Raw genomic sequence first — 11,438 nt, 5'->3', positions numbered from 1 at the left:
GACGACTCTGTAGGTGTTGTGGTGGTGCGTGCACACATACATGCGCCCGCGTACTCTCAAATAGATGCCTTGCTGCACACAGGAGCCCGGGGGGCTCAACCCCTTCTTTTCCCTCTTCCACCATGCCCACCCCATCTCACACAGGCCCCCTCCAGCCCCTGACACCTTCATCCGGTCACACACACCCACTAACGCCCCAGCCTCAAAAACATGACCCCTAGGTGTCCCCCAGCGCTTCTCGCTCATCCCACCCATCTCGCTGAGACCTTCCTTTTCACCCAGCCTTCCAGGAAGCCCCTTACTCAGTCATTTTTTCAGGGCTTTGTGAACAATTTGATGGCTACTTATTGAACATTCCAGAACCTTCCTCTTCCTCTCAAGTCATGATTCCTAATCCTTTCTTCCCCCTTTGTGTGTGGGGGGGATCAGCTCAGGGCTCTTTTTCTCATGATGAAATGTTCAGACCCCTCTAGAAAGGTGCAGGTCCATTTACGTGCAGAGTCACAGGTCCAGGGACCCAGGGAGGTGCCCTCCAGCATCTAGAAGCAGCAGCTCCACTGTCTCCCTTTCTCCTGATTCTAGCAGCCCTGGTTCAGGGGGGTTTCTTGTAAGCTGCTGTCTCTTTCGAAAAAGGGAATAGAGCGAGCAAGGGGGGCGTGGGAGGGCGGCTCTGCAGAACCTCCTGTGTGTGCAGAAGTGAGAAAGCGGAATCGAGGACCCTGCAAAGAGAATAAGGCCCCACTCCCTCCTGAGCGGGAAGTGGGAGAGAAGAGCGAGACCAGACTTGAGGCTGCTTGGAAGCCAGTGGCCCTGCCTCCCTGTGCTCCAGTGTCCACACCTGTAGAATGAGGGGTAATGGTTCCTTCTGGATATGCTGAGAGGAGCAAACAGCAGGAGTGTGCACAGTGTGTCCTGTCATGACCACGCACAGTAGGCTCACAATAAGCCCACCTCCCCTGTGCCCTAGAGCCCAGCTCTCCGCCTGCAGGAGAGGGCCATAAACACAACCACCACAAGAATGAGAACAATAGCCAGGATTTATTAAGCCTAGAATATTTCTGGAAGCTTCTCAAGAAGCCAGAAGGCTGGATCTCTTGGGGAGGAAAGCCAGGGGAAGAAGGGGTAGGAAGGATGTTTTTCACGGTAGTCCCGTTTGTACTGCGTGAACGTATATCCTGCCCCAAATAAATGAATTCAGTTAAAACTTTTAAAAACATATATAAAGAAAAAATACATCCCCAGGCGAAGTTGGAAGTCGTGGACCCGGCTTGTGATGGTTTTGCCCATGGGGTGGCGCTGGCCTGCCCTGTGTGCACCGCCCGGTGCTCTTCCTCCTCCTCCGCCCCTCTTTCCCTCATTCCACAGACATTTGTTGAGCACCCCAGATTCCCACCGGCCAGGCTGGGTGCGGAGGAGCCTGAGGTGAGCAACTCTGTGAGCAGCCGCAGGCGGCGGCGGGGCAGGACCAGGGAAGGAGGGGGAGGCGGCTCTTGGTGGGGAGTGGGGTACAGCAAGTGCAGCCTCCACAGCTGAGGCTGCTTGAACAGGGGAACGAAAGCCGGGAAGGGGGCAGCCTCACACTCACGCTAGGCCCTGGGGCTCTGCTTTTGCCAAGGGACTCAGGCCAGGAGACCTCAGGCGGAGAGGCACGAGGTGGGCTACACCGAGCTGGGAGAACTTCAACAACGCACAGTCTTCGCGTCCTCCACCTGAGACCTCACAGCTGCGGAGCGAGAGGACGGGGCGCGTCCTGGTGTGAGAGAGAGTGCTGGAGTGTGTCTCCATAGCCCATCGTGCCCCTTCCTCCTGGGAACCAGCCAGACTCCATATCCCAGCCTCCCTTGCAGTTGGGCAGGGCCGTGAACTGAGTCTGGCCAATGGGACGTGGGTGGAAGAGATTTATTCTACTTCTAGGCCTAAAAAACCTCACCTTTGATCCTCCTCTGTGTCTCTCTCTCCCTCCTTTCCTCCCCCTCCCCTCCCTTCCCCTCTTCTCCCCTCCCCCTCCCAAGAATCCACTGGAGGAATGTGAAGCCCTAGGGGCAAGGGGGAGCCTCCTGAAGGGCCGGCCCCACTCTCCACTCCCCAGACAGCCCACACTGGACGATAACAGGAGCAAGAGAGAAGCCTGCATTGTGTGCACCTCTGAGGTACAGGGGTTCGTGTCTCAGTAGCTACTGGGCTTCACCCCGACTAATACATAGGGAACCCCACGCTCCTGAGCTGGATATTAAAGCCAGGTGAGGGGGGTGAGAGGGGCCTCTCCTGCAGGAGGCTCGGGGGTGACAGGTGTGCAGAGAAGTGACCCGCTTTCTTTAGCCCCCACCCCAGTCCCAGCAGCAGCGTCTCCCTCGAGCAAGTCCACAGTGGCCCCCTTACTGGCATTCCTGTTTCCACTCCTAACCCCTTCCAGTCTATTTCTCCACTTAGCAGCCAGAACAGTCTCTCCCAAACTCCAATCAGGTCATTTCACTGCACCCCTTCCGCCTCATTAAAACCTTCCGGTAGCTCCCAGTGCCACTCCCACGTGAGCGAGCCCGGCTGTCATCTCTGAACTTCCCTCCAGCTCGGCAAACAGGCAGCCTCCACGCCCCCGGGCTTTGTGCAGGCGGACTCCTGCCTGGACTGCTCCTCCTGCCCTCTACAGAGCTGGCTCCTTCCTTCCCATTTTACAGGCAAGAAAACTGAGGCTCGCGGGTTATCCAACCAGAATGTGGCAGAGTCAGGATTTGAACCTGGGTCTGGCTGATGGAGAACATCAGCTTCTCTCTGAGGTAACCTAAAGAATCATCCAGAAGCTTCCCTGATGGCAGGGGCCTGACAGAGCCCACTCAGGCCTGCCCAGGCCTTTGTCTCAGGAGTTCTGGGGGTTGGACCCAGCCTCCTCCAGGCCTCCTCCCCTCCAGCGCCCAAACCACCAAGCGCCTCAAACCTTTGTTCCTGAAACTGCCTCTCCTGCGCCCCCACACCCCCGCCGTCCCGCCCCACTGAGTCCTCACAGTGTCCCATTGTGAACCAACTTCCCTGCACCCTCAGCTTCCGTGGAACACAGCCCCAGCAGCTCAACCACCACTGAACGTGGCCCCTGCCCCCCTTTCCTAGGAGCCACGGGGCAAGTGCATGTTGGGGTCTTCTGCCTCCCACATCCCTTCCCGACCGTGACTTTTCCACTTGCCCATCACAGGGCTGTCTTTTGGGGGTCAAGCTGCCAGACCCCCATGCCCTCCTCAGCTCGGTCACCCACAAACGCTCCCTCCCCTCCCCCTTCCTCCCTTCCTCTGCCCTCCATCTCCAGGGAGACTTCAGGTCCTGCTGCAGCCTCCAGACCTGCACCATCTTCTCCCCAGGGATCCTCTGTCTGGCTCCACGTCATGCCCAGGCTGAGGCCCACAGTGGGACCTTGTCATCACTCTGACTGTGCCCACCCAGACCCCTCAAACTGCCACCTCACCCCCCTCGCTTCCACCACCCCCTTCCACCCGACGACAGTGTCCCAGGGAGGATTAAGTCCAGCTGCGTGTGTCAAAAGAGACTAGAAGAGGGTACCAGTGGCTTAGAGTAGGAGAAGAGTTTATTTCTCTCTTACACACAAGAGTCCAGAGGCAGGCGGTCCAGCCCTGTGGAGGCCCCGTATGATGATATCCAGATCCTGAGCTAAATCTCTCTCACTGCTGGGGCATCTTCAACATCTTTCTCCTACCTCACGGACCAAGAGAGCTGTTCAAGCTCCATCCATCACATTGCATTTCTGAGGCTGGAAAACGAAGGAAGGAGCAAAGAAGGGCATCCTTCTGCCTATTAAAGACCCTTCCCCAAAGCTGCCCTTGACACTTCTAACTTACATCCCATGGGCTATAACTGAGTCCCATGACCAACCTAGCTGCAAGGGAGGCTGGGGAATGTGCCTGGCTATAAATAGAGGGTACACAGACAGGGGAAGACAGGTTTGGAGAGACATTAACTGTCTCTGTGGTGACTCTCCTCTGCCATCGTGAAGCCCTCCAGTATTTTCCGGGCCACCTGGCCCTCCTGGCCGCCCTCCCTCCCTTCCTCAGCCTGGATGGCACAGGCGCTGGCTGACGCTCTCACTCTGCTTTGAGCATTGTGACCTGCCTTCTTGACAGTCAGCAGGTAGCTGAGTCCTCGGCTGCAGAAAGTCCTATCGCCACTGCGCCAGACTCCACTAGCGACCAGATACGAATCCTGGTCCCTAGCCTGGGGGACAACGTCCTGCATGATTTTGCATCCAGCCCTCAGCCTGGGCCCCCTCCCCCATCGAGTGGAGAGCACAAGGTAAGAGGGAACGTCAGAGAAGGACCAGGAGGACAAAGCAGTCGGGTGGCCGATGGCCCTGTGGGCTCTCCTCAGAGCCAGCCCCTCTGCCGACATCCACTCTTCCCTGGGACACCCCGCCCACCAGTCCCCAAGCCAGAACGTGGCCATCCTCTGTGGCTCTTCTTCCTCAGCCTGCACTTCCAAGCCATCACCCTCACCATCTCTGCTTTGCCACAGAGTCACCTCCTCTCCAGCTCCCAGGCTCCAGACCCCAATACCCATGTTCCGTGTTCCTCCGTGAGCAGCTGGTTCAATATCTACTCCAACAGCAGCACCCCGAGCAACTCATATCTCATGCAAACCATGCCGTTCATGTAGAAAGTCATTCTCTGTTCCGGTTCCTTGCCAGGACTGCTCCAGGGCACCAGCTGGCCTGCTCTGCCTGGGCCTCAGGGGGTTTCCAGGACACAAGACTTCAGTGCTAAATGGAGACAAAGTTGGTCACCTCATTCCACCCCACCCTTCCCAGACTAACTCAGCCCCTTGCTTTAAAACCAGTCCTTCCCGGATCTCCCACCCCAGCCAGGTGGGATTCACGCACACGCTGGTCACTGTGTCTTGTGTGGTGCCCTCCTGTTCCTGTGTCTACACTAGAAGTTCCCTGAGAACAGGACCACGTGCGAGTTACCCAGACAGCTCCAGAGCCTCGAAAACCACCTGACCTACAGAAGGTGTCAAGATACAGGAAAGGAAGGGAAAAAGGAAAAGAGAAAGAATCAACGGTTCCAGATCTCTAATACCCTAAAGATTCCAGGAAATCACACTAAAAACAAGACCGGGAATAACGTATTTGAAGTTTTGAAAGGTTTGCCTCCGAAAGCCGTCTTAACGGGTGGGTCACTTGCTGATGTGCACTCAGAGTGGTACCACCCCTCTGGGTCGCAATTTCACAACAACGTCTGTCAACATCTCTGATATACGACTCAGCAATGCCTCCTTTCAGACTCACCCTGCAGAGAGATGCGTGCCCACCTAGGAAGTGTGTGTGCGCCAAGGAATTCACGCAGTAGCGAGACTGGAGGCAGCCTCAGTGTGCATCCACAGAGGGCTGCTGGTAATAAATCAGGGACTGTCCACACAGTGGATACAATGCAGCCCTGACAACAAAGGAAGGGGCAGCTCTCTGTTCCTGACATGCAGCAATCCCCGAGGTGGATGGTTGAATGAAAAAAAGCCAAGTTCAGGACAAAGTGTGTAATGTACCACCACTCATGTAGAAGTAAAGAGATAAATGTGAGTGTGAGAGGTGTGTGCAAGTGTGTGTGTGTTTGTAAGGGTGTGTGTGTGTGTGTGAAGGTGAGCCTGTCTATGTGTGTGTGTCTGGGTGTATGCGCATGTGTGCATTTGTAAGAGTGTGTGTGAAGGTGTGAGGATGAGCAGGTGTGAGTGTGTGATGGACATGTAGGTGAGCTTGTCTGGGTGCGAGGGTATGTGCACGTGTGAGGGAGAGTGTAGGTGTGTGTGCATGGTGAGTTTGAGGAAAATGTGCGTGCACGTGAGTGTGTGTTGTGTGCGAGCGTGTCTGTGAACTGCATGGACGTGCACAGAGTAGCTCTGATGGGCTCCCTGGAGACTGGTAGACACGTTTTCCTTCCGAGAGGGGAGCTGGGAGACCCAGGAGGCAGAGGAGAGAGAACTTTCCTGAATAACCTTCAGTACTATTTGAATCTTGTTTCATGGGAACATAACACCTACTTAAGAAAATAAAGAAAATGAGAACCAAAATCAAAACAAAAAGTGTGGGACCCTTTGTGGGAGACAGAGCTCCCCCAGGGCTCCCCTAAACACCAGCCTTCCTACTACCCCTGATCATTTCTACCTCTCCAGAGGAACCTGAAAATGTCCTAAGTCACCAGGCCCAGGACACCACCTCCCTGTGCTGACAGAGCCCAGGGAGGGAAGCTTCTTGTCCAGTCACGCCGACTCCTAACCCCATCTCCTGACTGCCGGGCTGGAGTCCTGTTCTGGGGAAGTCAGGAAAGCTCTGGAGACCCTGTGCCAGCGTCTGCAACGGTTTCCGCCTTTCCCGTGGGAAACAGGTAGAAAAGAATCTTTTCACTTTTTCTTATTCTTAAGCAGGTTTCACCAAGATCTGTGATCTTTCTCAGAAGATAGTCTAGGTGTTGCAGCGAGGAAAGAGGACGTGTGATGTTTGCAAAGTGTCTGTGAGAAGTTCCTCTCTATCTAGAAGTTAACGCTTGCTTGCTTTTTTTTCTTAGTGTTTTTATTAAGGAATTGGAAAACATTTAAATGTCCCTCTTTGGAGGTTGTGCCTGGCTGTCACCACTGCCTGCAGTGCTTGCTTGGTGGAAAGTTGTAAATGGGCTCAGAAATCGCCCCCCACCTCTGGAATGATGCCCCCAGTCAAGCCTGGCTCTAGGACCAGGGGCCCTGGACCCCCAGAGAACAGGAGAGCCTGAACTCCCCTGAGCAATGACCATGCCAGCTTCAGGCAGTGGACAGGTGCAAAGTGGACGCACACCTGCATTACAGAGAGACTGTAAAATCTTCCTCTGGTCTCTGACTCTTGGCATCCTGGCTTGTCCGTCTCATTGCCACCTCAAGAATCTAAATAAGGTGGGGATGAGAGAAGAGAGACAAACGTATTTTGGCAGATCCCAATACAGGCCACAATAAGGATGCAGAAAAGACCATGGGTCTCCTCTCCAGAATAAAAGGGCCGAAATGAACCTGAGAAAGAGGAGTTCTGGGCAGGCGCAAAGCCTCAGAAGGTACCAGGCTAGTGACAAGGATTCGTGGAGAAGGGCCCCTTTGGGTGGCACTCAGGGAAGTATGGTGGGGACCTGTCATTCTTCCCGGGCACCCGCCTACCCTACCTGGGCGCTCACACAGGTGCTCCGCCAAGTTTAGAAGAGGATTCCCTGGCACCATTTCTGCGTATACATGTTTGTAAGCACGCTCCACAGGGCACCCCAATGGCACTGTAAAGACGGCACGGACTCAAGCATGATTTTGGACAATCGGCAGTTAACTAAAACGTGTGCTACTCTCTTGGCCTCCCAACATCAAGGCTTTTCGTAGGAGGGGGAGGCCTGGTCTCTCTCTCCCTCGTGATAAGTTTAGGCAGGGCTCCCCAGCTAAGATGCACACGGGGGCCAGGCAGGAACGAAGCGTGAGGCAGGCAGGGGAGGGGACCATGCAAACTGGAGACTCCACCTACTGGAGAGATGGAAAATGGAAATGTTGGCTCAATTCTGCCAACAAATTCTGAATTTTCAAGAAAAGCAGAAAATTGAGATTTTTTTAAAAATGTGAATTCTCTCGTTTAAAATGTTGGTCATTCGTTCTAACCTAAACACACAACAAAACACCACCACCCAGCCTGCCGCAGAAAACAACACACCACTGGCCGCAGGAGGGGTGAGGAAGGGGCACCTTCAGAGGGAGGGGGGAGCTGAGGACCAGGGCTGACAAAGTACCCTCTGTCAGGGATGTTTCTTCTCAGGTGCTGGCCGGATATTTATTTTACATTGTGGTCACACAGCAGCTTTGCAAACCTTTCCTGTGTTTGCGGTGTTTACTTCTTTAGGAGTTTGCCTCCCAAGCAACAAGGCAAAACTTTACTTTCCCAGCCTCCCTTGCAACTGGAGCAGCAAGCATGTGACCAGGCTCCCCCAGTCAGAAGTCTCTGCTGGGAGAGTGAGCATGTGACTGGGCTCCCCCAATCAGAAGTCTCCAACTGCAGATTTCAATGTGAGAGAGTGAGCATGTGACCAGGATCCTCCAGTCAGAAGTCTCCACTGCAGACCTCAGTGTGGAAGAGAGTGATGCCAATAAGGAGGCAGAGAATTCCAGGAGGCTGGTGAAGGTGGTGATCAGAACATCACATCAGGATGCTGCACCCCCCAAGCCTGATTCGTGGGTCCTGCCAGAGATTCCCAGCTTCTGAATATCCTGAATAAATTCCTTTTCTAATGGAAGTAGCCAAGTTGGGTTCTGTGGTTTGCAACTGAAATTCCTGGCAGACACACATGCCTTTGCCAAGCATGGAGCATAATTCACCTAGATTAGGTGACACAAATTAGGACTCGAAATCATCTTTAATTACTGGTCCCCCCACCTCTCCCCACCCCACCCTTCAGCAATGACTGACCACCCTGGGTGATGGTGAGATGGGAATTGAGTGAGAGGGACGCAAGAGAAGTGTGCCTGCCCCACGGTTTTCTCTCTCTGGAGCCCTTGGAATAGGTCCAGTGTTGTAACGCGGGCCCTGGAGCCAGGTCTGAGCACTGGATCTCGGGGCAACACGGGAGGGTCTAAGACAAAAACCCCCGCTGCCTGGTATACTCCCTGGTGGGTGACCCTAAGAAGGGGATCACAGCTGGCTGTCTTCCTGGCAGGCTACATGGTTGAATGCCTGACATCCAAGGCCTGGTGAGGCCCATGCACGCCCCAGTTGGCTGGCTGACCTCGAATCTGTCTTGCTGACTGGTTTCTACTTTGGGTGCTGGTTAATCAAGAGACAGGCTGCCGGAGCTTTCAGAACAGCAGAGGCCCCCGTGTTTGGTGGGTGGCTGGTTTCACTTTCAGAGTGAGTTAGAGCCATTGTGAGTGTTCCCGCGGCACGGAGTCACAGACCCACCCTGGCTTGTCTGAACCAGGTCAGCATGTGCTCTGTTAACCAAATCCTCCTTCCCTGGGGGCCCTGCACCTCTCACTTCCACCTCCGAGCAGAGTGCCTACCGAACGCCTAGGGCGCTGGGCAGGGGCCCTGTGAGGGCCACAGGGGGCCTCGCTGGCTGACCCCTCCCCACCCCGCCTGCCCAGTTTCTTTGTGCCTTCTCACACTCTGCCCAGCAGTCAAACCGCCAGCAACCCCACCCAAAACTGGGCCATAGATGAGAACTCTCATTTCTTCTCTTCGGTTCTACTTCATTTCAGTCCCGCCACTCCTCTAGGGACCAGAGGCTCCTCCCAGGGGACACGAGCATTGGTTGGGAGTCTAGAGATCTGAGTTTGAGTCCCAGCAGTGCCGCCAGCTCATTAGTGGCATGTCCCTCCCTACAGTAAACACTGTTCTGGGGCTACAGACCACAGGAATGGGCTGTGGCTAACTTGAGCCAAGAAGAACTGACTAGAAGGATCCGGAGTGGTTCACAGGTTCTGGAGACAGCTGAAGACCCAGCCCAACTGCAAATATCCCATCAAGGCACGAACCTCCAGCTATTTCCTGGCCTCATTCCCCTAGAATTCAGAGTCTCATCGGCTAAGATGGAGTCAACCACCCACCTCCCGGCTAGAGAGGATGGATGGCATACTTTGATTGACAGCTTGACCAAGACCTCAGCTAACGCAGGAAGGTAGATCTCCAAAGAGAAATGGGGCGCTGCTACCAGAAAAAGGGGGCCAGATGAGGCTGAGCAAACAAGAACCCGAGGTGCCAGGCCTCCCCTCTTTGGGCCCAGCCTTCCAGCCCTACATGGATGGGATCAGGTCGAAGGATCCCGAAAGCTCTTGCAGGAGAGGCATCCTCTGATTGGAGGAATTCGAATGGGCACCTTGCCTCCCTCAGGGAAGGTGGGACTCTTCTCAGCCCTCAGGAGGGGCTGGCTCCCGGGATGAGGATGTTTTGCACGCTCATCCTGAGGCCCCCCATTTAGGAGAGAACCAGTCAGGGTCAGAGCTGAGTGGAAAGGAGGGAAGCTCACATTCTCCCCCTGCATGGGGCTTGAACCAGTGACCTTGATCTCCTGGGCCTCCCGGAGCTCATGAGCCAACCTGAAAGCAGCAGAGGATGAAGGGCCCCAGGCTGCGTCACCCTCTCTCGGGGCAAGGCCAGAGGAGCGCTGTGACTAGCTCAATTCCTCGGGGCCTGGAGCTGCTCTCCGGGAAATGACCTCAAACTGGAACTCTGGCAGCAACTAGTTGCACCTGCTGGGGGGGCCCTCGCCCACTCTTAACTGATGAGGGCAATTTGTGTTCCCAGACCGCTTTTCACAGGTCGCTATGGGACCCCCGGGAGCTGGGAGACAGAGACCACGAGATGAAGGTGTGCAGGGAGAAGCGGCTCTCAGTGCTGAGTCAGATACTGGGCCATCCAGCCTCCCGACCCAGCATTCTCTCTCCACCACCCCTGCCCTTCGGCTCCTTCGTTCACCCCCCTCCCAATCTCCTCTACCTCTTCAAAAGTACCTAGGAACCCCAGCCTCACCCCAGCCCAAGCCAGGGTTCGGGGACCACACCAGGCCTGGCCAGTGCACCAGGGGCCGGAGGCAAGGCAGCAGGGCTAGGAAGGGGCCAAGGGGCACTTCAATCGGGAGGATGTGGCCATGGTTTCGGGCCTGTGGTTCCAGCCCAGAAGTGCTGCTGGCACCCTGGCTGAAGTCACCTGTGCCTTTCCTCGCAGGAAGCAGGGGGCGGCAGGAGTGGAGGGGGCGGGGGAGCTGCAAGGTGTGTGGTTAGGCTGTGAAGCTCACCCCAGAGCAAGCCCGGACACTCGACTGAGTGGGCCCGACGAGCGGCCTCGCCGCAGGGCCCTCTTCCTGTTTCTCTTCTCAGCTCTCTCCCGAAATCGCCCTCTGCCTGTTCCCCCAACACCTGTCTTTCCTCGGGGCTCAAAGCACAAACCACCGACTGAGGAGGTTCAGAACAGCCCATCTCAAAGACGTCAGAGGCTACAGCATCACCTAGGCTCCAGAGAGCGGAGCACAAAAAGGTTCTGGAAAATCCTAGAAGCCATACCCTTCTCTGAGAGGTGCCAGGTAACAGCAGCTAACAACACTCCCCTCAGCCCTTACTATGCTCCAGGCCTGTTCTAAGCACTTTACACCTATTAATTCCCAAGTACACCAGTGTGGTTCCAGGTCCAACAGCATTGGCACCCCAGGCGCTTGTTAGAAATGCAGTATCTCAGGCCCCACCCCAGACTGCTGAGTCAGGATCTGCATTTTCCCCAGATCCCCAGGTGATTCCTGTGCACGTGGAAGTTTGAGAGGCATCATATTAACTCATTTAATCCTGACAACACTTTCAGGTAGGTGCTCTTATTATCCTATTCACAGATGAGGAAACTAAGGCACAGAGAGGTTAAGTACCTTGCCCGAGGCCACACAGGTGGTATGTGCCGGGGCTGGGACTTGAGC

At 55.3% G+C, this 11,438-nt stretch overlaps 1 long non-coding RNA gene across 2 annotated transcripts; it reads left to right on the top strand.

The window, feature by feature from the left end:
- The first annotated feature begins 2,032 nt into the window (after positions 1–2,032).
- Positions 2,033–8,247, top strand: LOC131421920 (uncharacterized). Of its 2 annotated transcripts, none has more exons than XR_009223981.1 (3): positions 2,033–2,150; positions 2,676–2,774; positions 7,929–8,247. It is a non-coding gene; the product is annotated as an uncharacterized LOC131421920 (long non-coding RNA). The 2 variants fall into 2 exon arrangements; XR_009223980.1 differs by lacking the exon at positions 7,929–8,247 and adding an exon at positions 3,296–5,348.
- Positions 8,248–11,438: the final 3,191 nt, after the last annotated feature.

The sequence above is a fragment of the Diceros bicornis genome, chromosome 25 (assembly GCF_020826845.1).
Source record: "Diceros bicornis minor isolate mBicDic1 chromosome 25, mDicBic1.mat.cur, whole genome shotgun sequence".
Classification (NCBI taxonomy): Eukaryota; Metazoa; Chordata; class Mammalia; order Perissodactyla; family Rhinocerotidae; genus Diceros; species Diceros bicornis.
This window is presented reverse-complemented; position numbering and strand designations above follow the sequence as displayed.